The 22,393-nt window shown below is 39.0% G+C and overlaps 1 protein-coding gene across 7 annotated transcripts in view; it reads left to right on the forward strand.

Annotated features, from left to right (window-relative positions):
- LOC131549005 (zeta-sarcoglycan) overlaps window positions 1–22,393 on the forward strand; it is a 304,880-nt gene that overhangs the window by 202,750 nt on the left and 79,737 nt on the right. The gene's annotated exons all lie outside the window — the stretch shown is intronic.

Raw genomic sequence — 22,393 nt, forward strand, 5'->3', positions numbered from 1 at the left:
CTATCTATCTATCTATCTATCTATCTATCTATTGTTGTCATTATATCTATCTATCTATCTATCTATCTATCTATCTATCTATCTATCTATCTATCTATCTATCTATTGTTGTCATTCTATCTATCTATCTATCTATCTATCTATCTATCTATCTATCTATCTATCTATCTATCTATCTATCTATCTATCTATCTATCTATCTATCTATCTATCTGTCTGCCTGCCTGCCTGTCTGTCTTTCGCTCTATTGTTCTATCATTCTATCGTTCTATTGTTGTCATATACAGTATATTGTAATGTTTTAAGGCAATTCATGTTTAAATCTATTTACTTTAAATATGAATTCCCTCTAAACATAGTAAAATATGAATTTCTTAAATTTAGACAATTTTACTCCTACTGCAATTTTACTCTTACTACATCTTTTTATATAGGCTATATTTTTTAATCAATGACAAACACAATGTTGTCACAGTTGTTATTCACATCATTTCAATTTCAATATTACTTTTATGTTGTATATGTGTGATTAATCTCATATTTATAGGAAGTGTTTGGGTAAGTTAATTAACCTGCTAACAGTGCTTCAGTTTAAAGATGTTCCATCGCTGTTCCGCTTCAGCTCATGCAGCTCTGGCAGGTCAGTCCCTGACTTTACTGACTACGATCGACTTATCTGAAACAATCATACTCTTGTTAGGTTTTTCTTCAGTGCTGTTGTTAATAGTACATTGTACAATGTGATTTTCCTCTCATATGTTTCTCAACAGTGAGCTGTAACTAACATTTTTGTAACTGACAAAATCAGAAGTCCTTTTTAGCAAAGGATTTTACAACCTTAGCGAGGTGTAAACTTTTCACAATCCTGTTGCTTTAGATTATTTTGATTGTTAGCATATGTTATCCCATGTTGGGGAACAGTATTCAGCGGAACTGGTAATGGGAGCACTAGTGGAACTCAACCTAATAGAGGTGTCGCAGTCTCTATACTTAAGTCTATACTGATACACTGTGCAGAAACAATGGCCGCTAAGCCTGCTTAGGTTGCACATTAATTAATAACCACTGCTCAGATAAACTTATAAAGAAGCCTTGTCCTTGAGCCAATAAATCAAAGTGCCTAATGTGTTCGCCACAGTGATTAGCATTAAAGAACACAAACAAAGCACTGGCTTGCTGCTAGCTCGCTGATGGCACTCCTGATTAGCCTCAATAATCACCAGCGCACATCAAAGCCTGTTGAGGGGCTTTTGCTTTTACCCTCGGCACCCCACCGAGAACACAGCGCTGCAAATCCCAACACACCCTCACAGCAACACCGCAGCCATTTTGGGTCGTTTGCCTTAGATGACTGTAAGGGTGCGACATTGCAAATTACGATTAATCCACCTAGTGTAGAAAGCCAGAAGCTTGGGGTTGGGGGACGAGACATGGTGGTCTTTGTCTGCGAGGAGAGCCTTGAGCTGTAAATCTGAATCCTACAGACAAGCTGTTTTGGCATCTCCTACAAAGAGGGATTGTGCCATGGCCTGGATTGACACCCTGCTTCTATGAGGCCACCGAAGATGTGTGACACAGGCACTCATGAAAGAGAGACTGAAATGGAAACATATGAAAGGAAAGGTGCTAGAGAAGGATGAATAAAGATGCAGAACACGAGGGGCAGCATGAGAAGTGACAGGATGTAGCCACCATGGTTGAAAAGTTAAAAAAAAAAAAACTTAAAAGTTACAACTCTAAACCCAGCATAAAGGAAGGGGGATTTTAAAAATAGCAATACAAAATAAAAGCAGTTTGAAGACAGCAAATAGCAACAAAATCTAAATTTTATATAATGGCACTTTACTGAAAATGGGTTTGGGATTGAATATATTCTTATCTACCAAGTAAACACACTGAAATTTTTATGACATTGTTGGGCTGACAAATAACCTGCATAAATGTTTGAATTTGAATCAGACTTCAAACAGCTGCCTGCTGCCATTCAGAAATTGTATTTTTCTTCATCCTGTGTTGAGGACAAGACTGACGTATTAATAGCTTCACTTATAGTACATACTTACACATAGTGGAAAATCATATACTATCTCAAAATCTATCTCAAAAATCTGTACTATGTCTCAAAATGTCTTTATGAACTGATTATGATTTTTGAGTTATGTTCTACTCCTGGTTGGCCATGCAGTTATGAAATCATATCCGTACTTTGTCAGAACAAAAGGTTAGAAATATTTAGGCTCAGTCCTGAATTGCCCACTTGAAGTCAGCAAGACCCTAGCATTTCCAGTTTGTGTCTGAAATGTGCATTTTTTGTGACGCCATCAATAATGCAGACCAAAATACAGTAAAACCAGTTATATTGTGAAACATTATTCCAATAAAGCAGCTGTTTTCTACATAAATATATGCTTAAAATTAAATATATTTCTTCAGTGTCACATGATCCCAATAGACTGATTTGTGATAGTAGTAGTAGTGTTGAAAACAGTTGTGCTGCCTAATATTTTTGTTGAAACTTGTGTATTGTTATTAATGCATTTTAACTGCATTTATTTGATAAATGGAAATCCTTTCTAACATTATAAATGTCTTTACTGTCACTTTTGAATGATTTAATGCATCCTTGCTTAAACAAATTAAATAAATTATTTCGAAAGAAAGAAGCAAAGAAAGAAACAAAGAGAAAGAACTGACCCCAAAGTTTTGAATGGTAGTACATCTTATCCTGCTTTATATTTAACCATGTACTTCATCACTTATAGTTTTGTTTATTTTGCAAAATCAGTTTAGTTCTTGAGTTGAAATTATTATGCTGATACATGCAAAGCTGTTTCCTTGTTTTTCACCAAGATTCAGGACAGGAAACAGGATATATGAACAGGGTAAAGCAAGATCTCTTGCCATTAGTGGTAAAGTCACGGCGACTCTGCAGTGCTAATTTAAGGATGTCTTTTCAGCATATATCCCTCTGCGCTTTGTAGAAAAAGCTGAGTTAGTCAGGTTACAGTGGTAATGTCATTGCCTAGGACAAGCTAATTCATTAAAGTCCTGACGCATGTGTGTGTTTGCATGCTTATATGTTCATGGTGACTAATAACAAAGGTCTTGCGCATGTTTTATAAGTGTCCCTCTCAGTTTCTAAGCATACGTCACAGTAGGCACAAAGACAAAAGTTTATTTTTGTCTCCCTTCTGTCTCTTGTGAATGTTGCACAACCATTCTCTCCCATGCTGTCTCTTTCATATGCACTATCTATCATTCCCTCTTTCTCTATAGTACTCCCTTGTGGCCTTGTTGCTAGAATGCCTGTATTGGGAGTTGCTAAAATGAGACAAAAATTTCCTGTTGTAGGCATTATTTCCACTCTTTGTATGATGTAGGAGGAATAGGATGTTTTCTCTCATTCTCCTCCCCTTAGTAATATCCGCTTTTATTTCATCCTTAAACAAATGTTGAGACAAGAAAAAAATGTCAAGTTGATTCTCTAGGAATTGTTGAAATGATTGTAAATCCCTTCTCAGGAGTCTAAACACAATCCACATACTCATAGGGTAGAGCTGCTCACTTTTTTTGCTGATCAGTGGAGAGTGGGAGAAATTGAAAATGCAGCAAATACACAACAGAGAGCCAGCATATCCACAAGAGTCTGCAAGTTTCAAACTCTCTCATGCATCGGAAAATACTTTTAGAGTTTATTTAGATGCCCTGCCTGTTCATATTATATTCCTATTATTCATATTATTATTCATATTATCTGTATATGTTTTCTGTTAGAACCATATGTGGGCTTTAACCAAAACCTTTTTTCACATAACCCATTGTTTTCACATGTTTGTATAATGTATAATTATTTTAAAACAAACTTGAATATATATTTTAACATTATTAGAATCAGATATACAGTACAAACACAATAACATTTTACGATAGCAAACAATCAGTGTTTTCTTTCTTTCTTTCTTTCTTTCTTTCTTTCTTTCTTTCTTTCTTATATATACATTCAGAAGTGACAGTAAAGTTTTATTTCAAATAAATGCTGTTCTTTTGAACTTTCTATTCATAAATGAAGAAAAAGTATCCCACTAGTTAATATTAAGCAGCAGTGTTTTTAATTATGATAATAATGAGAATTCCTTGAGCATCACATGATCATAGATTGATTTTTGAAGGATCATGTGACACTGAATACTGGAGTAATGATGATGCTGAAAATTTAGCTTTGCCTTCACACAATCCCACAATGTGCAATTTTTATCAATTTTATTTGTTTTTAAACATGTTTTATTGAATATATATATATATATATATATATATATATATATATATATATATACTGTATATACTATTCCATAGAATTTGTTATTCTGCTTCAGGCACATCTCTGATATTAGTGCAATAATGTAAGGAAAATAATTGTTTTTTTTTAATTATATATAACTGTAAATTGTGAAGACTTTTGCAAATTGAGATTGGTAAACGTGCTCATTAACCAAACACAGTTAATTTCTGATATTATGGAAGTTGATATATTTGGTCGCTCTCACTGACATGGCTACAGGTTTTATTTCTGGCTGGTACAATTACAGAAAAGTAGCTTTGAGAGATATTAAGAGAGTTTTTAAGTCGCTCCTGTAAGACGGGACAATTCAAGAGTCACACCTGTTAGTAAATACAAGTCATGGTTTCACTTTATTTTGATGGTCCCTTTAACACATTCTATTGACTATAAGTAATGTTGCACCTACATACTAACTCTCATTAGAGTGTCAGTAGTCAGTGTATTAGTTGACTGGTAGGGTTAGGGTTAGATTAAGTTGACACGTTCTTGCAAAGTTACTTATAGTTAGTAGAATAGCTGTTGGGAGACCAACACAATAAGGAGTTAGTAGATATGAAGCAGACAGTCTACTAATACTCTTATGAGAGTTTGTTGACATGTAGTTGCAACATTACTTAGTGTCAACAAATTGTTCCAAAGGGGCCATCAAAATAAAGTGTTACCCAAGTCATCCATCCCAAATGCTGAATGTATCTGCAATCATACAGCAAGGGATTCAAGCGTTGGCCAGTGTGTTGGTACTAATGTTTTATTCAGGGGGGTTGAGAGTGTGGTGGAATGGCCCATGTAAAAATAGGTTCCCATTAACATTTAACAACATTTCAGGATGATAAAACATGGGGACTGTTCAGACCTTCAGGAACCAAGAATGACGGAGAATATTAATTATTCTCTCTGCGCTCTCTCTCAGATGCACAAAAACTCTCAAAAGCCTTGTGGGCACAGGTTACCTCTGCAATTACCTCTCAGCTCTTAGCAATGTCATCCCACCTCTCTTTTTAATTGGCTCGATGATCAAGTCCAATGTGCAATGTGATTGGATATCTCTACATTTATACGTCCCTTGAGCTGTGATTGGTTAGACGTAACCCAACATCTAAACAAGGCAGATGTGTCATCAGAGAGCAGCAGGCATAACGAAGAGTGATAGTCTCTTTATTTATATTAGTGTCGCACAATCTGTTCTGTCAAAGCACATTATTATTGTTTTTGCATACAGGAGGGGTGGGCACCATGTTTACGAGGGCATATGATAGCAACATGATGCTATTCGACAGATGCAGAGATGACATCAACTGCTAGTGACATGTAATATATCTCACAGTAAGTTTACACAGCAGTGCTGTTGTATGACTTCAAATGTTTTGTACATGGACTTGATAATGTACAGCCCTCAATATGTGATAGTATGAATATATGTTCACTACTATCCAAAAATTCTGGGTTCAGTAATGTTTTTTACATGCTTTCATTCAGCAAAGCTTCAATAAATTATTCAAAAGTGACAGATATTAATAACAGATTTATATACTGCCGTGCAAAGGCAAAAGACCGTAACTTCGATTTTGGTCGAAAATGAGTTATTGATATTTTTGGGACATTCAAGACATCCTTTATCATGTGCATAAGTATCTTGAGTCAATTTCGTTGTTTTTCTGAGAAAAAAATGGGTGGTCTCAACCGTAACTTCAAAAAGCCCCAGAGAAACCAAGGCAGAACACTGTATAACACCAGTTACCGCTCTTTCACTTTGTTTGGAACACTCAAATTGAGTTACGGCGTTCTGCCTTTGTGTAGCCAAGTGTCAAAATGAAGTTACGGTTACGGCTTGGAGTTATACGGTGTTCTCCCTTTGTTTTTGCTGTCCATTAAAGTCTGCCACATTTAAATGACGGTGTAGACAAACGAATTAGATAGATCACGATCTACCAAACAGCTCCATATAACAAAGCACTGTAAAGACTAGATACCTTGGCAGCAATACGTAATTGAGAAAAACCTTTAAAGATCCCCCCACTTTTTATAACACAGATTATTCACCAGGCTGTCACTTCTATTTGGATGTGTGTGGACTCGAATGCCATAGCATGTAGTATGATCAATCATAAAAGCAGTAGCCTACTAACAGTTCGCAATTAAATCCATATCCTACCTTTTCTTGTAACCCCATAAAATCAATCCATGGCGATGAACGTTGTCGGAGATGTTTAATCCACAAGCATTCTGAGCATTATTCCTGCTTGCTGGCGTTCACATAAATCCACAAGTCGTTCTTTTAGGTTAGGCTATTTCAATCAAGTTAATATAAAAGCAATTATGCTATGTCTAGCATCCTTTTACGTTACTGAGGATAGCAAATAAATTGGTTGCAAAACGGTCACGTTTTACTTTTAGTCTGCCTAGTCAAAAAAATTTAAATAAAAATAAAATAACATTAATACAGCCACATTACTATATGCAATAGCCTATATGAGATAGCCCATAATCACTAGATTTTATACAGGTGTTGCTGTAACGATTTTGTAAATGGTGATCAGCAACCAAATATTGATAATGTGGAAGTTACTGCCTTTTGCCTTGTTGTGACTTCTCACTTTTTTGCAGACAATGCAAAAGCAGAGTACAGTAACTTCAAAATGGGGGTAAAAATTTAGTTTGCGCCAACAATTTTTTAATTTGGATAATTTTCATAACTAAAACATCTAATTGCCAAATTTCCAGTGTCCTACCTATAATTAATTTGGCTGGACAAATAAAAAAACTTTAAAGTCATTTTTCTCAGTTTCACACTCTAGCGAGTTAAGGTCTTTTGCCTTTGCAGGACAGTATACACAGTTGAGCTCAAAATTATTCATACCCTTGGTAAATATCATCAAAGAAAGAAGTTCAACAATCTTTCAGATATATCAGAAATATATTATTTGATTTTACTCATTGTGATCAATGATTAAGGGAATTCGGTCTTTGTTTTCACTCATATTTATATTCCTTTGAAACAGGAAGCCATGGCTGGATAATTTCATGTTCTTAGTCACCCTGGTGTGATGATAAATGCAAATATGAATGGAAATATACTTCAGAGATATTTTAATCATACAAATTTCTAGTGGTAGTTCCATAATGTGATTTTCCCCCACTTTGACTTTTTTTTTTTTTTTTTTCAATTAAAGGTTAAGATTATTATTTATTTTTTATTTTTTTATTTCTGAATGAAAGAATGGATAAACTATGCAGACTTATTTTTAAAGCCATCTTTGATCATATTTACCAAGGCTCCGAACAATTTTGAGTGCTATATTTCTAATAAATACTGTGATTTTGAATTATATTTATCAAAGAATCCTGAAAAGAAAAAATAAATAAATAAATAAATAAAAAATAAGCAGCACGACTGCTTTTAAAACATCAATAATAAGAATAATGTTTCTTGAGCAACAAATCAGCATATTAGATGCATTCATATAGGGATAATGTGACACTGAAGACTGAAATAATGGCTGCTAAAAATCAGCTTTGCCATCACAGGAATAAATTACATTTTAACATACAGTATATATTTAAAATATCACAACATTAATGTTTTGTACACCATCTTGATAAAATTTGATCTGATTTGAACATAAAATCACTAAGGGCATATATTTTTATTCATATTACTGTTGCAGTATAGACATTCAAATGTTCCATATGGACTTCCAATTGTTATGGCAGCATTCATGTGAATTAACAAATTAGCATTTGATGGAACATCACCAAATAGGTTTGTGTTTACCTGAAGTATTTTGGGCCGTAGCTAATTGGGGTCACTGTCTCCATAACAATGAGCCGCAGTTAATTAAGCAAATAAATACAAACGCTATCTGCATCTTAACATCTCACATCACCACAACCTTCTACAAATTTCCAGTGGTTGCCATTTGAGATTTCGAATACCTCGTCTCGTCTGTTGCGATATGGTGACATGGCCGTTACCACTGACCCCGGATCAACTCTACCCCTTTCGATTAGTGAAATTAATTAAAAACAGACACGCTTTTAATTAATGCTACACGTTGACATTACACAAGCTAGTGGGTCATTTTAGCTTTGATCCTCATTGGCGACTAATGACATTTAGCCGGGGGCTATGTAGCATGTGTAAAAGGGCAGGCTAGCCATTGGGTGTTTAGCTAGCAGGGCCTGCGGTACAACCTGGACTGCCGAGGTAAATGTTAGAGGTGATAAGAGCGTGTCAGCGCGACTGAAGAGAAATGAAGTCTGGGCAGGAAATCCCAGAGACGCTAACAACGATTAATCCAAATAATCTTTCAGTTTTAGATTTAGAAAGTGATGCACAACCTTTGCTGGAGATTTGCTTCCACTCTTTTCTTAGGGCAAAAAGGGAAAATTACTGCTTTATTGAGATAAACTGTTCCTTTATGTGTTTCTGATAATACTTTGGAGCAAGTAAAAAAGGTGTTTGGTAGAAATGCTATCTTATCTAAGCTTCTCCATATTTTCTCCACATGTTGTCAATAAAATATGTATGTTTATTGAGCACATTTATTCAGCATTGTGTGACTTTCCTCGGCTTTCCAGAATGAGAATAAGAATTAATACCTGAAGACTGCTTGTTTAGGTGCTAATACATACTTACCGCATATTCCACCACAGTATTTACTGTATAGGCCTACTAGGCTACATACTTTGCAGTATGAAATATGCAGTGTTAAATATTTAAATTTCAGTTATTTTCTGTGTTTTCTGTGTGTTGTTTTCATTATGTTGTGTTTTGTTCAGTAAGTGGTGTCCAATTGTCATGAACAAATGTTTAGTTAAGAATAAGTGTTAAACTATTGAAGTTAATTCTGGTTTATTCATCACACTGGAAGTGTAAGGTCAAGTTGAGTGCATTGCATTGTGGGATACAGTACTCCACACAGTGATCTTTTTTTTCCCTTTTTTTCCCCTTTTTTGTCATACCTGTATTTCATGCATATAGAATTACCTTTACATTTAGTCATTTAGCAGACGCTTTTATCCAAAGCGACTTACAAATGAGGACAATAGAAGCAATCAAAATCAACAAAATAGCAACAACATGCAAGTGCTATGCCAAGTCTTGGTTAGCATAACACAGTACACGTAGCAAGGTTTTTTTTTAAAGAAACAAGTAAATAAAATAGAAAAAAAAAGAAAGCTAGTGTTAGTTTTTCAAAAAAGCTAGCAGTTAGAGAATAAATATGCAATTGATAGAGGGTCAAGTGTATGGAAGCCCGTTCCCGCCATCTTGAGAAAAAATATAATTCTGTAAGTCATAATAATGAGATACTTTCTCGTAATAATGACTTATTTTCTCATAATAATGACTTAGTTTCTCGTAATAATGACTTAGTTTCTCATAATAATGACTTAGTTTCTCGTAATAATGACTTAGTTTTTTTCATAATAATGACTTGGTTTCTCATAATGACTTATTTTCTCGTAATAATGAGTTAGTAAGTAATATTACATTCAGGAAAAAAAAAACGCAATAATGAGAAACTTTCTCGTAATAATGACTTATTTTCTCATAATAATGACTTAGTTTCTCGTAATAATGACTTAACATCTTGAAATAATGAGAAACTTTCTCGAAATAATGAGAAACTTTCTCGTAATAATGACTTATTTTCTCGTAATAATGACTTAACATCTCATAATAACGAGAAACATTCTCGTAATAATGAATTATTTTCTCGTAATAATGAGAAACTTTCTCGTAATAATGACTTATTTTCTCATAATAATGAGAAACTTTCTCGTAATAATGACTTAACATCTCAAAATAATGAGAAACTTTCTCGTAAAAATGACTTATTTTCTCGTAATAATGACTTAACATCTCGAAATAATGAGAAACTTTCTCGAAATATTGAGAAACTTTCCCGTAATAATGACTTATGTTCCCTTTCAGTCGGTCACTCCGAGTCACATCGGATGACCGACGAATTGGGATCTCGCCAGAGAGACCAATCCACTTTGAGTGTAACTAAACGAGCCAATGGACAATGGCCCTGCATGCTTCAGCACTTAATAAAGAGCAAATTTCTCTAAAAGAGCAACACGGGTGATCGCGTCTTTTTAAAGATGTCTTATCACCCGTGCGTTTCTGGGTGTGGTCGTTTCCTGGCGCCTCAGGACGGTCACGATCGCTGCCTCATGTGTCTGGGCATTCAGCACGCTGAGGAAGCTTTCGTGGATGGTTCATGTTCTTCTTGTATCCCCAAGAGGAATTACTCACCCCTCAAGCACTCCACAGCCGGTGGAGCTGCCGAAGGAGCGCGCTGGGCCCTCTGCTGGACAGAGTGCACCACGCGTTTCCTTTGGCGCCCCCTCTGACGACCAGATGTCGATCGCTGCATCGGAGGGCGAGTCCTCTCTCTCTGGGGATGACGACCCGGCTGCGTTGCCCCCTTCGGGTGTGGTAGCGTTGTCCAAACCAGACCCAGAGATGACGGCTATGCCCAGCAGCCAGCGGTACCCAAAACATCAATAAAAGAGCGGTTTCCTCAATCTCTGGGTCTCAAGAGGAGGAGAGTGGTGAACCGTGCATCACGGGATCGCTTCCCTTCTCCTCTCTCGCCAGCAGGCAGCAGTGGGTTGTCCAAGAGCACCCCTCCTGCCCATTCATGGAACCAGGTAAGGGCGGTAGCACTCGAGTCCCTGCTTCAAGTCGTCACACGCAGTCACAAGCCTCAAGCCGGGTTCCTGTGTTTCCTCCCTCACGAGGAGGAATCAGGTGAGTGTTACACTGCACACCCAGAACCCCGCCCTCCACCGTCACAGGCCAAGCCGTCACAGGCTCTGGGTCGGGTCCCTGTGTTCCACCTCGCTGCCCCACCGCGGGTATGTCGGTGTTGGTCCTGCTGGTACGGTCTCTCGGAGCCTGGCTAGCACTCCCCAGTCCGTCTCGGTGGCTCCTGCGGACCATCAGACTCGGCTACGCGATTCAGTTCGCCCGGCGTCCCCCCAAGTTCGGGGGCATCCGGTTCACTTCAGTCAAGGCCGTCGATGCCCCTGTCTTGCGTGCGGAAATTGCAGTCCTGCTGGCGAAGGACGCGACAGAGCCGGTCCCTCCAGCCGATATGAGGTCGGGGTTTTACAACCCTTACTTCATTGTGCCCAAGAAAAGCGGTGGGTTACGACCGATCTTGGATCTGCAAGTTTTGAACCGTGCACTTCACAAGATGCCATTCAAGATGTTGACGCAGAAACGCATTTTTGGGTGCGTCCGTCCCCTAGATTGGTTTGCAGCAATCGACCTGAAGGAACGCGTACTTTCATGTCTCTTCTTTAGATTAGATTCAACTTTATTGTCATTACACAAGTACAGGTACAGGGCAACGAAATGCAGTTTAGGTCTAACCAGAAGTGCAATAGCAGCAAGTGCAGGATATACAATGGTTGAATAAGTGCAGGACAAGGATATGTACTGAATATATGTATAAATATATATAGAAAGATGGTTATTACTATAAAAAGAATTTACAGGTGAATATGTATAGTGAATAAATATACAGATGGCTATTACTATAAACAGAATTTACAGGTGAATATGTACTATCAATATAATATAATATACAGATGGCTATTACTATAAACAAAGTGTAAAAGTGCAGTGGAAGTGATTGCATATTACAATTAGACGTACGGTGCAAAATGCAAATGTAAACATTTGATAATGTAAATAACAGTCGGCAGTGCAAATGAGCATAATCCAATTTAGGTATGGTAGTGCAAGATACAAAAGTAAACAGTTGTTACTGTAATAAAAATTTACATTCAGTAGTGCAAATAAGGCAGATGTGAGGTAGGAGAGAAGAGTTAACAATATATGAGGAAGTGGATCAACAGGGGTTAGAGTTCACTTTATCAGGCAGGACGGCGGTCCCACTGAAACTCTTTCAGAGGCTCCTGGGGCATATGGCTGCAGCTGCGGCGATAGTTCCACTCGGTCTGCTCCATATGAGACCGCTTCAGCACTGGCTCCATAGCCGTGTCCCGAGGTGGGCGTGGAAACGCGGTACTCACCGGGTTCAGATTACACCGGCCTGCCGCAAAACCTTCAGCCTGTGGACAGATCCCTCGTTCCTTCGGGCAGGAGTGCCCTTGGAGCAGGTATCCAGGCATGCTGTGGTATTCACAGATGCCTCAGCCACCGGCTGGGGAGCCACGTACAACGGGCACGCAGTGTCAGGGGTGTGGACGGGTCCCCAACTGCGTTGGCATATCAATTGCCTCGAGTTGCTGGCAGTACGCCTTGCCTTGAGCCGCCTCAGAGGGCGCCTTCGGGGCAAGGACATTCTGGTCCGTACGGACAACACTGCGACCGTTGCATATATCAACTGGCAAGGCGGTTTATGCTCCCGTCGCATGTCGCAACTCGCCCACCACCTCCTCCTCTGGAGTCAGAAGCATCTGAGGTCCCTTCGTGCCATCCACATCCCAGGAGTGTTTAATCAGGCGGCCGATGAGCTGTCTCGAGCGGCACTCCCTGGGGAGTGGAGACTCCATCCCCAGGCGGTCCAGCTGATTTGGAGTTGGTTCGGAGTTGCTCGGGTAGACCTGTTTTCATCTCCAGAAACCACCCACTGCCAGTGGTTCTACTCCCTGTCCGAGGCAACGCTCGGCACGGATGCACTGGCACACAGCTGGCCTTGTTAGTGGCTCCATATTGGCCCAACAGGACCTGGTTCCCGGAACTCATGCTCCTCGCGACAGCCCCTCCCTGGCCGATTCCTTTGAGGTAGGATCTGCTTTCTCAGAGACGGGGCACACTCTGGCACCCACGTCCAGACTTGTGGAAACTCCATGTGTGGTCCCTGGACGGGACGCGGAGGTTCTAGGTGATCTGCCCCAGGAGGTAGCTCTCACTATCGCTTCAGCACGAGCACTGTCCACAAGACGGGCCTATACGCTGAAGTGGAACCTGTTCGTCGAATGGTGTTCCTCTCACCGTGAGGACCCCCGGAGATGTTCGATCAGAGCCGTGCTTTCCTTTTTGCAACAAGGGTTGGAGCATAGGCTGTCCCCCTCCACCCTTAAGGTTTATGTTGCTGCTATTTCCGCTCACCACGACCCCGTAGAGGGGAGGTCGGTGGGGAAGCACGATCTGGTTGTCAGGTTTCTTAGGGGGGCCAGGAGGTTAAACCCTCCTAGGCCTCCCTCCCTACCCTCTTGGGATTTGGCATTGGTGCTAAGAGCCCTACAAACTGCCCCCTTTGAGCCTTTGCAGTCAGTCGAGTTGAAGTTTCTCTCTATGAAAACCCTACTCCTGACTGCGTTGGCCTCGATCAAGAGGGTGGGGGACCTGCAGGCATTTTCGGTCGACGAATCGTGCCTTGAGTTTGGGCTGGCTGACTCCAGTGCAACACTGAGGCCCCGGCCCGGCTATGTGCCCAAGGTTCCTACCACTCCCTTCAGGGACCAGGTAGTGAACCTGCAAGCGCTGCCCCTGGAGGAGGCAGACCCAGCCCTTGCTTTGTGTTATCCAAGTCCTACTGTCTGGGTTGCCCAAGGAACAACAGTAGTTGACCCTCTCTGTGTAGAGCCCGGTCCTATCGTCTGACTTATAGGAAGGATCATGAGGCCTACACAGGGCACTGGAAGGGGCAGCTCCTGTGGCGCTTTGGTAGGGATTCCAATTCGTCGGTCATCCGACGTGACTCGGAGTGACCGACTGAAAGGGAACGTCTCGGTTACGTAAGTAACCCTCGTTCCCTGAAGAAGGGAACGGAGACATCACGTCCCGTCTCCACAGTCACTGTACCACCGCTGACCGGCCGGGTCACCGGCTCGGCTCCTCAGCGAAAGCATGAATTAATGCGGTGCACCCGCTGCCTCTTATACTCACGCTGTGATCAGCGGCAGCTGGATGCAATGATCGCAGTGTCCAGTGGCTCGTTTAGTTACACTCGAAGTGGATTGGTCTCTCTGGCGAGATCCCAATTCGTCGGTCATCCGAAGTGACATCTCCTTTCCCTTCTTCAGGGAATGAGGGTTACATACGTAACTGAGACGTTCTCGTAATAATGACTTAACATCTCGAAATAATGAGAAACTTTCTCGTAATAATGACTTATTTTCTCGTAATAATGACTTATTTTCTCGTAATAACGTGAAACTTTCTCGTAATAATGACTTATTTTCTCGTAATAATGACTTAACATCTCGAAATAATGAGAAACTTTCTCGTAATAATGACTTATTTTCTCGTAATAATTACTTACTCCACGCATGCGCAATGCATGAGTGACGGCACGCTAGCGACATCTGCTGGTCAAAGCCATGCAGGAACACTGTAAACATTGCTTGTTCTGTAATCTAAAGTGTATAATATATCATTAAATAACGATTTCAGATAAATTATCTGCATGTAGTCTTTTGTTAATTTGTAGCACTTACCAGCAGAAACAGATATAGAGGAATATATTCCAACAAAAATCACACGCATTTGATGAAGAAATGAAAGCCATTACACATATAAACTTAATGAATAGATGTTAATTTCTATGATTTGTTAGTTTTATTAGCTGTCACTTTCATGCATCACATGCATAAACCCACAATGTTTATACAGTAGCCCAATCCCATCTCGCTAGCAAAAGCGTAGTTGTTCTTTACCACGGCAACCGCTTGGTCTTCAGCATCCCACACCGCTTCTTGCAGGACATGTGAACATGAAAAATGCTTAATGTGGCTTAAAGTACAATGACTAATTCAGGATACAGTATTATTGGTCATGCATACAGGCAAGCATAAGAACCCAGAATTTGAACACAACACCCAAGGTTGCATGTTAAGCGTTTTCCTTTAGAAAACCATTATAGAAAATGCTGCATAAGGGTTTGCTGTTTTGCGTTGCATTCATATTTTGGGTCCACCTGAATGCCTGTATATACAGTATGCATGTAATTAAGTTGTGTACTGAATTTGGTTCAATATATCTTTGTACTTAAAGCTACGTTAAGCATTTTTCACGTTAAGCATTTGTCCTGCAAGAAGCGGTGTGGGACGCTGAAGACCAAGCGGTCTACGAACAACAATGATTTGTGCTTTTGGAATGAGATGGCTTACTGTATGAAGCATGTGATGCATGAAAGGGACAGCTAATAAAACTAATAAATCATTGAAATAAACATCTACAAATTAAGTTGATATGCGTAATGGCTTTCATTTCTTCATAAAATGCCTGTATTTCTTAACTGAAATATTAGTCTGGAATGTTTGAAGCCATAACTATCTGGCAGAGTAACTTGGTAAGTGCTACAAATTAACAAAAGACTACATGCAGATAATTTATCTGAAATCGTTATTTAATGATATATTATACACTTTAGATTACAGAACAAGCAATGTTTGCAGTGTTCCTGCATGGCTTTGACCAGCAGATGTCGCTAGCGTGCCGTCACTCATGCATTGCGCATGTGGATTAAGTCATTATTACAAGAAAATAAGTCATAATTTTGAGAAAGTTTATAATTATTATGAGAAAATAAGTCATTATTACGAGAAAGTTTCTCATTATTACGAGAAAATAAGTCATTATTACGAGAAACTAAGTCATTATTATGAGAAACTAAGTCATAATTATGAGAAAGTATCTCATTATTATGACTTACAGAATTATATTTTTTCTCAAGGTGGCGGAAACGGGCTTCCAGACATAGACAACATATAATTAGAACAGAGAGTGCTACACTGTAAAAAAAAAAAAAAAAAGTTTTAAGGCAACCAGCTTCAGCAGATTTTTGAGTTTTCTCAACTTGTCGTTTTAAGTTTATACAACAAAAATTTGAGAATCTCCCACCAAAATAAGTTGAGCAAACTCAAAAATCTGCTGAAGCTAGTAAAAACAATTTTTAAGTTCGCTCAACTTTTTTTTTTTTTTTTTACAGTGTAGAATTAGAGGGTCAAATAAAGATGGAAGAGATGTGTTTTTAGCCGTTTCTTGAAGATGGATAAGGATTCAACTGCTCGGATTGAGTTCGGCAGGTCATTCCACCAGGTGGGAACAGTTAATGATAAGTCAGTGAAAGTGATTTTGTGCCTCTTTGGGATGGCACAATAATGTGTTGTTCACTTGCAGAACGCAAGCTTCTAGAAGGGACATACAGTAGGTCTGAAGTACTGAATTTAGGTAAAGGGGTGCAGAGCCAGAGGTGGTTTTGTAGGCAAACATTAATGCAATAATTTTATGCGAGCAGCTATTGGTAGCCAGAGCAAATTGATGAACAGAGGTGTGACATGCATTCTTTTCGGCTCATTAAATATTAATCTTGCAGCGGCATTTTGGATTAATTGTAGAGGTTTGATGGAATTGGCTGGAAGACTTGCTAAGAGAGCATTGCAATAGTCAAGTGTGGACAGAAAAAGAGCTTGAACAAGGAGTTGTGTTGCATGCTCCTAAAGAAGGGGGCTGATCTTCCTAATATTGTATAAAGCAAATCTGTAGGACCGGGCAGTTTTAGCAATGTGGTCTAAGAAATTCAGCTTATCATCAATCACAACTCCAAGGTTTCTGGCTGTTTTTGAAGGAGTTATGGTTGATGAGCCTAACTGGAAGGTGAAATTGTAATGAAGTGATGGGTTTACTGAAACTGCAAGCAGTTCTGTTTTAGCTAGGTTTAGTTGAAGGTGATGGTCCTTCATCCAGCAAGAAATGTCTGTTAGACATGCTGAGATGTGAGCAGCAATCGTTGGATCATCAGGATGGAATGAGAGGTAGAGTTGAGTGTCATCAGCATAGCAGTGATATGAAAAGCCATGTTTCTGAATGACAGAACCTAGTGATGCCATGTAGACAGAGAAGAGATGTTGTCCAAGAACTGAGCCCTGAGGCACCCCAGTAGCTAGACTTGGATACCTCACCTCTCCAAGATACCTTGAAGGACCTATCTGAGAGGTAAGACTCAAACCACTGGAGTGCGCTTCCTGTAGGGTTGACAGGAGGATCTGGTGGTTGACCGTATCAAAAGCAGCAGACAGATCCAGCAAAATAAGTAATGGAGACTTGGAAGCAGCTTTTGCAAGTCTTAGGGCTTCAACAACTGAGAGGCAAGGCAGTTTCGGTTGAATGTCTACTTCTGAAGCCAGATTGGTTGCTGTCCAGGAGGTCGTTCTGTGTGAGAAAGGCAGAGACTTGGTTGAACACAACTCGTTCAAGTGATTTTGCAATGAAAGGTAGAAGGGAAACCAGTCTATAGTTCCCTAAAAGAGTTGGGTTAAGAGTGGGTTTCTTAAGAAGTGGGGTTATTCAAGCCTTTTTAAATGCTGAGGGAAAAACTCCAGTGTGAAGCGATGTGTTAACGATGTGAGTGAGTGCAGGTACAACTGCAGGAGAAATGGCTTGAAGGAGATGAGATGGAATAGGATCAAGCGGACAAGTAGTAGGATGACTGAAAAAGATGAGTTTAGAGACTTCTGCCTCAGAGAGTGGAGAGAAGGATGTGAATGAGTGTATGTTTGCTGGTAAGATGTGTTTGACAGTTTGTGGTGTGGAAAATTGTGCAGTGAGGTTTGTAATTTTATTAATGAAGAATGTGGCAAAGTTGTCAGCTGTTAGAGTCGATGAAGGAGGGGGAGGAGGAGGACAAAGGAGGGAGGAAAATGTTTTAAAGAGCATGCGAGAGTTAGGCGAATTGTTAATTTTGTTGTGATAGTAAGTGCTTTTAGCAGTGGAGACATTAGCAGAGAAGTCAGAGAGGAGTGATCGATATAAATTAAGGTCAGTAGGATTTTGTGATTTGCGCCATACCCTTTCTGCAGCCCTGAGCTTAGAACGATATTCGTGGAGAACGTCAGATAGCCAAGGAGCAGAAGGGGTGGTACAGGCTTGCCTGGAAGACAAGGGGCAGAAAGTATCTAAACAAGAACATAGAGTATCAGTAGCACTGTTAGCATCAAGAGATGATAAATGTTTAGGGGGAGGAATCAAAGATGAAACCATAGCAGATTGTCCTCTGGTTTGATTCAGGTCTCTGTCAGGGCCATGATGTTCAGCCTTGAATGACTAGTAATGGAAGTAATGAAAGACTGACAATTCCAGAGACCAATAGAAAAAGAAAGTAGTGTATTAGCAGACATAGGCAAAGTGTGCAGGTTGTTAGGATTGCTCTGCCTACAGTGTGTGATGCGTGGTTTGCGAGTGGTAGTGATAGTATTGATCTGAAAACACATAGTAAGAATTGGTTATAAAAACTAAAACAGAAGTGAAACAAGTAGTAGGAAAGAGGATAAATAAAAAGCTATATTTATATCCCTTGCCAGTGTCCCTGCATGGTAGAGTCGATGGTCTTTACACTCTTCGGGCTTCACACGATGGCTGCTGCCGCGACCGCTGCCGTGTTATAATAACCTTTTTTATACCCATCTAATCACAAATTGAATTCAGCTGGACACACTTTCCTGTTTATCACAACAAATGGCCAAGCAAGCGCAGACTCTGACAAGATACGTGATACAGTACGAGACCAAACGCGATTTCAGTAAGTCTTTACATAGTAAACAAAACAAGCGTTTCCTAGCAACGGCAACTGCGCTAAACACTAATGAGGCAAGTAAATACACTTACGAGCTTTTAACTTCCGCTGATAGACTGCTTCTCTCAAAGAGTAATTCTTTACACTGTCTTCTATCTATCTATCTATCTATCTATCTATCTATCTATCTATCTATCTATCTATCTATCTATCTATCTATCTATCTATCTATCTATGTCTGTCCGTCTGTCTGTCTATTATTTTTGAATGATGTGAACATGACTTTAATGCATCAATGCTGAATAAAAAAATCTTTCTAACTCTAAACTTTTGAAATGTACTGTATGTTATTCTGAAAGACGAATGAATATTATGGTATTATGTATTGTGCTAATGTTATGGTATATGTGCATTTCTGTTTACAACAATATATTGATATGTTGGGCTCATCATTTTTCAACCACAATTTGGATGTTTTGGGTCAGAAAATATTTCCTTTAGCTTTAGGCATTGGTTTTAAATCAGCAGTGTCTTCAAGACTGTTTTATTCACCATTATCTTTAGCTATTACATTTCCTGAATACACATTCATGCTTGACTAAAATCATTTCCTCAGTGATTAACAAAGTTAAACGGACAACAATGTTATTTATTTTATTTAGCAAAGTGCCTTTTTTGTGATTTCTGTATAGTGAGATTCATGAAGATTGTTGTTAGTCAGTGCAGAAAGTGTGCAGCTGTTACTCCTATAGGGCTATTTCTGATCTCCACATGTACTAATTACTTTTACCTGTCTCTAGGGTGATTTTAGTTTGACACCTTTTCCAGGGACTGAACGTTTTCTCAGAAGCTTTCTATATTTGAAATGTTCTACATTATCTACCGAAACAACCTTTACTTACTGTATATTAGGCTAGTATTAGCTATTGGTATCAAAATTGCAATCAAGAATTTCAGTTCCATCTAAAGTTACAGCCTTAAAATAAAGATCTTGTTCCCCTTGTCATTTCCTTCGTTTCCATTGTGATTTCTTATATTGTGAAATAAGATTTTGGTCATATCACCCACCCCTACTATGAATGCACTTAAAAACTACAGAATTGAATAATTAATCAAACTTTTAATTTAATCAAATCTCACTGTGAATCGAATCATTCTAACTTTGAAAAACCTCAAAGTGTATGAATCTCGAATGGAATCGATTCGTTTTATGTTTACCCACATATTCACACCCTTGTGATATACAAATTCCATGATAAATTATTGTGATATAACATGCAAGAACAAATGAAAAAGCTCATTTTATGTTTTCTCTCCCCATGATCCACACTTTTATTGCTTGCTCATCCCCATTTTATGTTCCTAGTATATACTGTAGCATGAGTGTGCTTGCCCTACCATTATAGATAAGCCTCCAGATCTCCCCATGAGGATGATAAAACAACAAACTAGCGGCACATGGTTTCTAGATAATTTCCTGCACAGCAAAACTTAGAGGATCAAAGTATTTTATATGGACTACTCATTTACAGCATCCTGGTATCAATAGAGAGGCAGCAAAATGAAGATCAATAGGGAAGATAAGCAGCATTAAAGAGGAGGAGTTTGATCAGTACTACAGTGACAAATAGTCCCTGTGGTGTGCTCACACTGAGATCTGAGCAAAGATCGAGCTGAGAGCGTGAGAAATACTCTTGGGAAAGTGATGCATTATTTTATGTTGCTGTAAAGCCATACAGCGGCTTGAATCTATAAAAAGCTTGCTCATAATTAACAGGAGTGTGGGCCTGAAAGATGACAAGATGAATGTGTGTATGAATGTGTATGAAGGTGCATGCATTGTCATTGAATATATTCAGGTTAACAGTCGGTGTATGTAAGTGTAATTATAAGCATATAATGAAACTGCATATGCTAGTTCTTTGTAAATATAGTGCATTTAGTTTAAACTGCAGTAGATTTTGAGTTTTAAAGGTGTAGTTAAGGGTAGTTATAAAATAAATTACTTAAAATAAATGTTTTGTCAAATAAATAAATACATTTTAAATCAAAATTTCAATTTTTTTAAATGAATGTTAGAAATTAAAAGGATTTACAGTGCACAACTTCACAGCAACAAAGTCTGCTGTAAAGCTAAAAGTTACTTCAGGGGAAGTTAACCAAAATGCATTTTATTAACATTTGTGCATTAAGATTAACCTATATTTTTAAATTCTTTGAAAATTATTTTAATTTTGAGTCACGTGACATGCACATAAACCTAGTCGCACTTGAGTAGAGCTCTGTACGTCTGGCCCCATTTTGCTGATTTATTTTTTCTGTTTTATTTTAAGTTTAATTCATTAATAATACTTTCCCTGATGGCATACAGTCGGAAACAGCAGTTGTCTCCGTCGGCTTCTCCGATTAAGAAGAAATCCAAGCCACCGAACACTAGTTATATGATGGACAAGATGGTGAACACTGTTACAGACTTTGAGGACATTCTAAGAACTGAGTTGACGGCGATGCGGAACGAGTTCGCTTCTCACATGTCAGTTGTTCAGTCGCTATGCTCTAAATTGGATCTTCTTAGGGGAGATGAGAGAACAAAAGAAAGTTACCTGAAGGTTCCAAAAAAGGACGACCCTATGGGCTTTTTGAAAAGATTGCTACCGACGTGGCTCTCATCTCTGGCGGGCAAAGAGATTGAAGTGGAGCAAGCGCATCGCGTGTACACAAGGCTCTCCTCAGATCACCCTAAACCATGGGTTTTCATCTTTAAACTGTTACAGTACACGGACAGGGAGCACATTCTGTGGGCCGCCAGACTTCATGCCCCGGTGAAAACATCCGACGGAGCAACGCTGTCGTTCTTTCCAGATTTTTAGGCGCCAATTAGGAAGGAAATGAGAGAAGCTGGCATCCAGAATTTTGTTCCTTATCCTGCAACGCTGAAGGTCATTCTCAATCAAGGTGAACCTAAAATTATATGCTCCCCAGAAGAAAGAAGATTTTTTTTTCAGGTCCCATTCATCCACCAACTCTCAGTGAGCTTCAGCTGGACATTTGCTGTCTAATCTCTTTCACTGTTCACTTTAATGTTCACTTCTTAATTCATAGTTACTAGAAGCTTTCTTTGTGCATACAGTATTGCTTACTGATTACTGATTATTACTGATCTCTGATTTTTTTTTTTTTTTAAATAGAGATACTATCTAGTCAATATGTGATTATGGGGCCAATGTTGGTGCTTCAGTAATGTGCAGGTTTTTGTTGACGCCACAGATCATACTAAGGGTTGCTGGCTGATGAAGGTTTGTTCTTGGTTTGATCTACCATAGTTCATGGGAATGTGTTTGTGTTTTTTTAAATAGTGACGGGAAGGGTGGGAGTGGGGGTGGTTTAATGGTGGACTCAACTGGTTTTATTTTACTTAAATAAATTTTATTTTACTTGTATTTTGTCTTATTATGCAGTAATTCTGTTCGAAACCTATGACTGACCTTAATATTCTGAGTTGTAATATTAATGGCCTTAATGGCCCTCACAAACGTACAGGCTTTCTGGATTT

Source organism: Onychostoma macrolepis, chromosome 01, assembly GCF_012432095.1.
Source record: "Onychostoma macrolepis isolate SWU-2019 chromosome 01, ASM1243209v1, whole genome shotgun sequence".
Taxonomy (NCBI): Eukaryota; Metazoa; Chordata; class Actinopteri; order Cypriniformes; family Cyprinidae; genus Onychostoma; species Onychostoma macrolepis.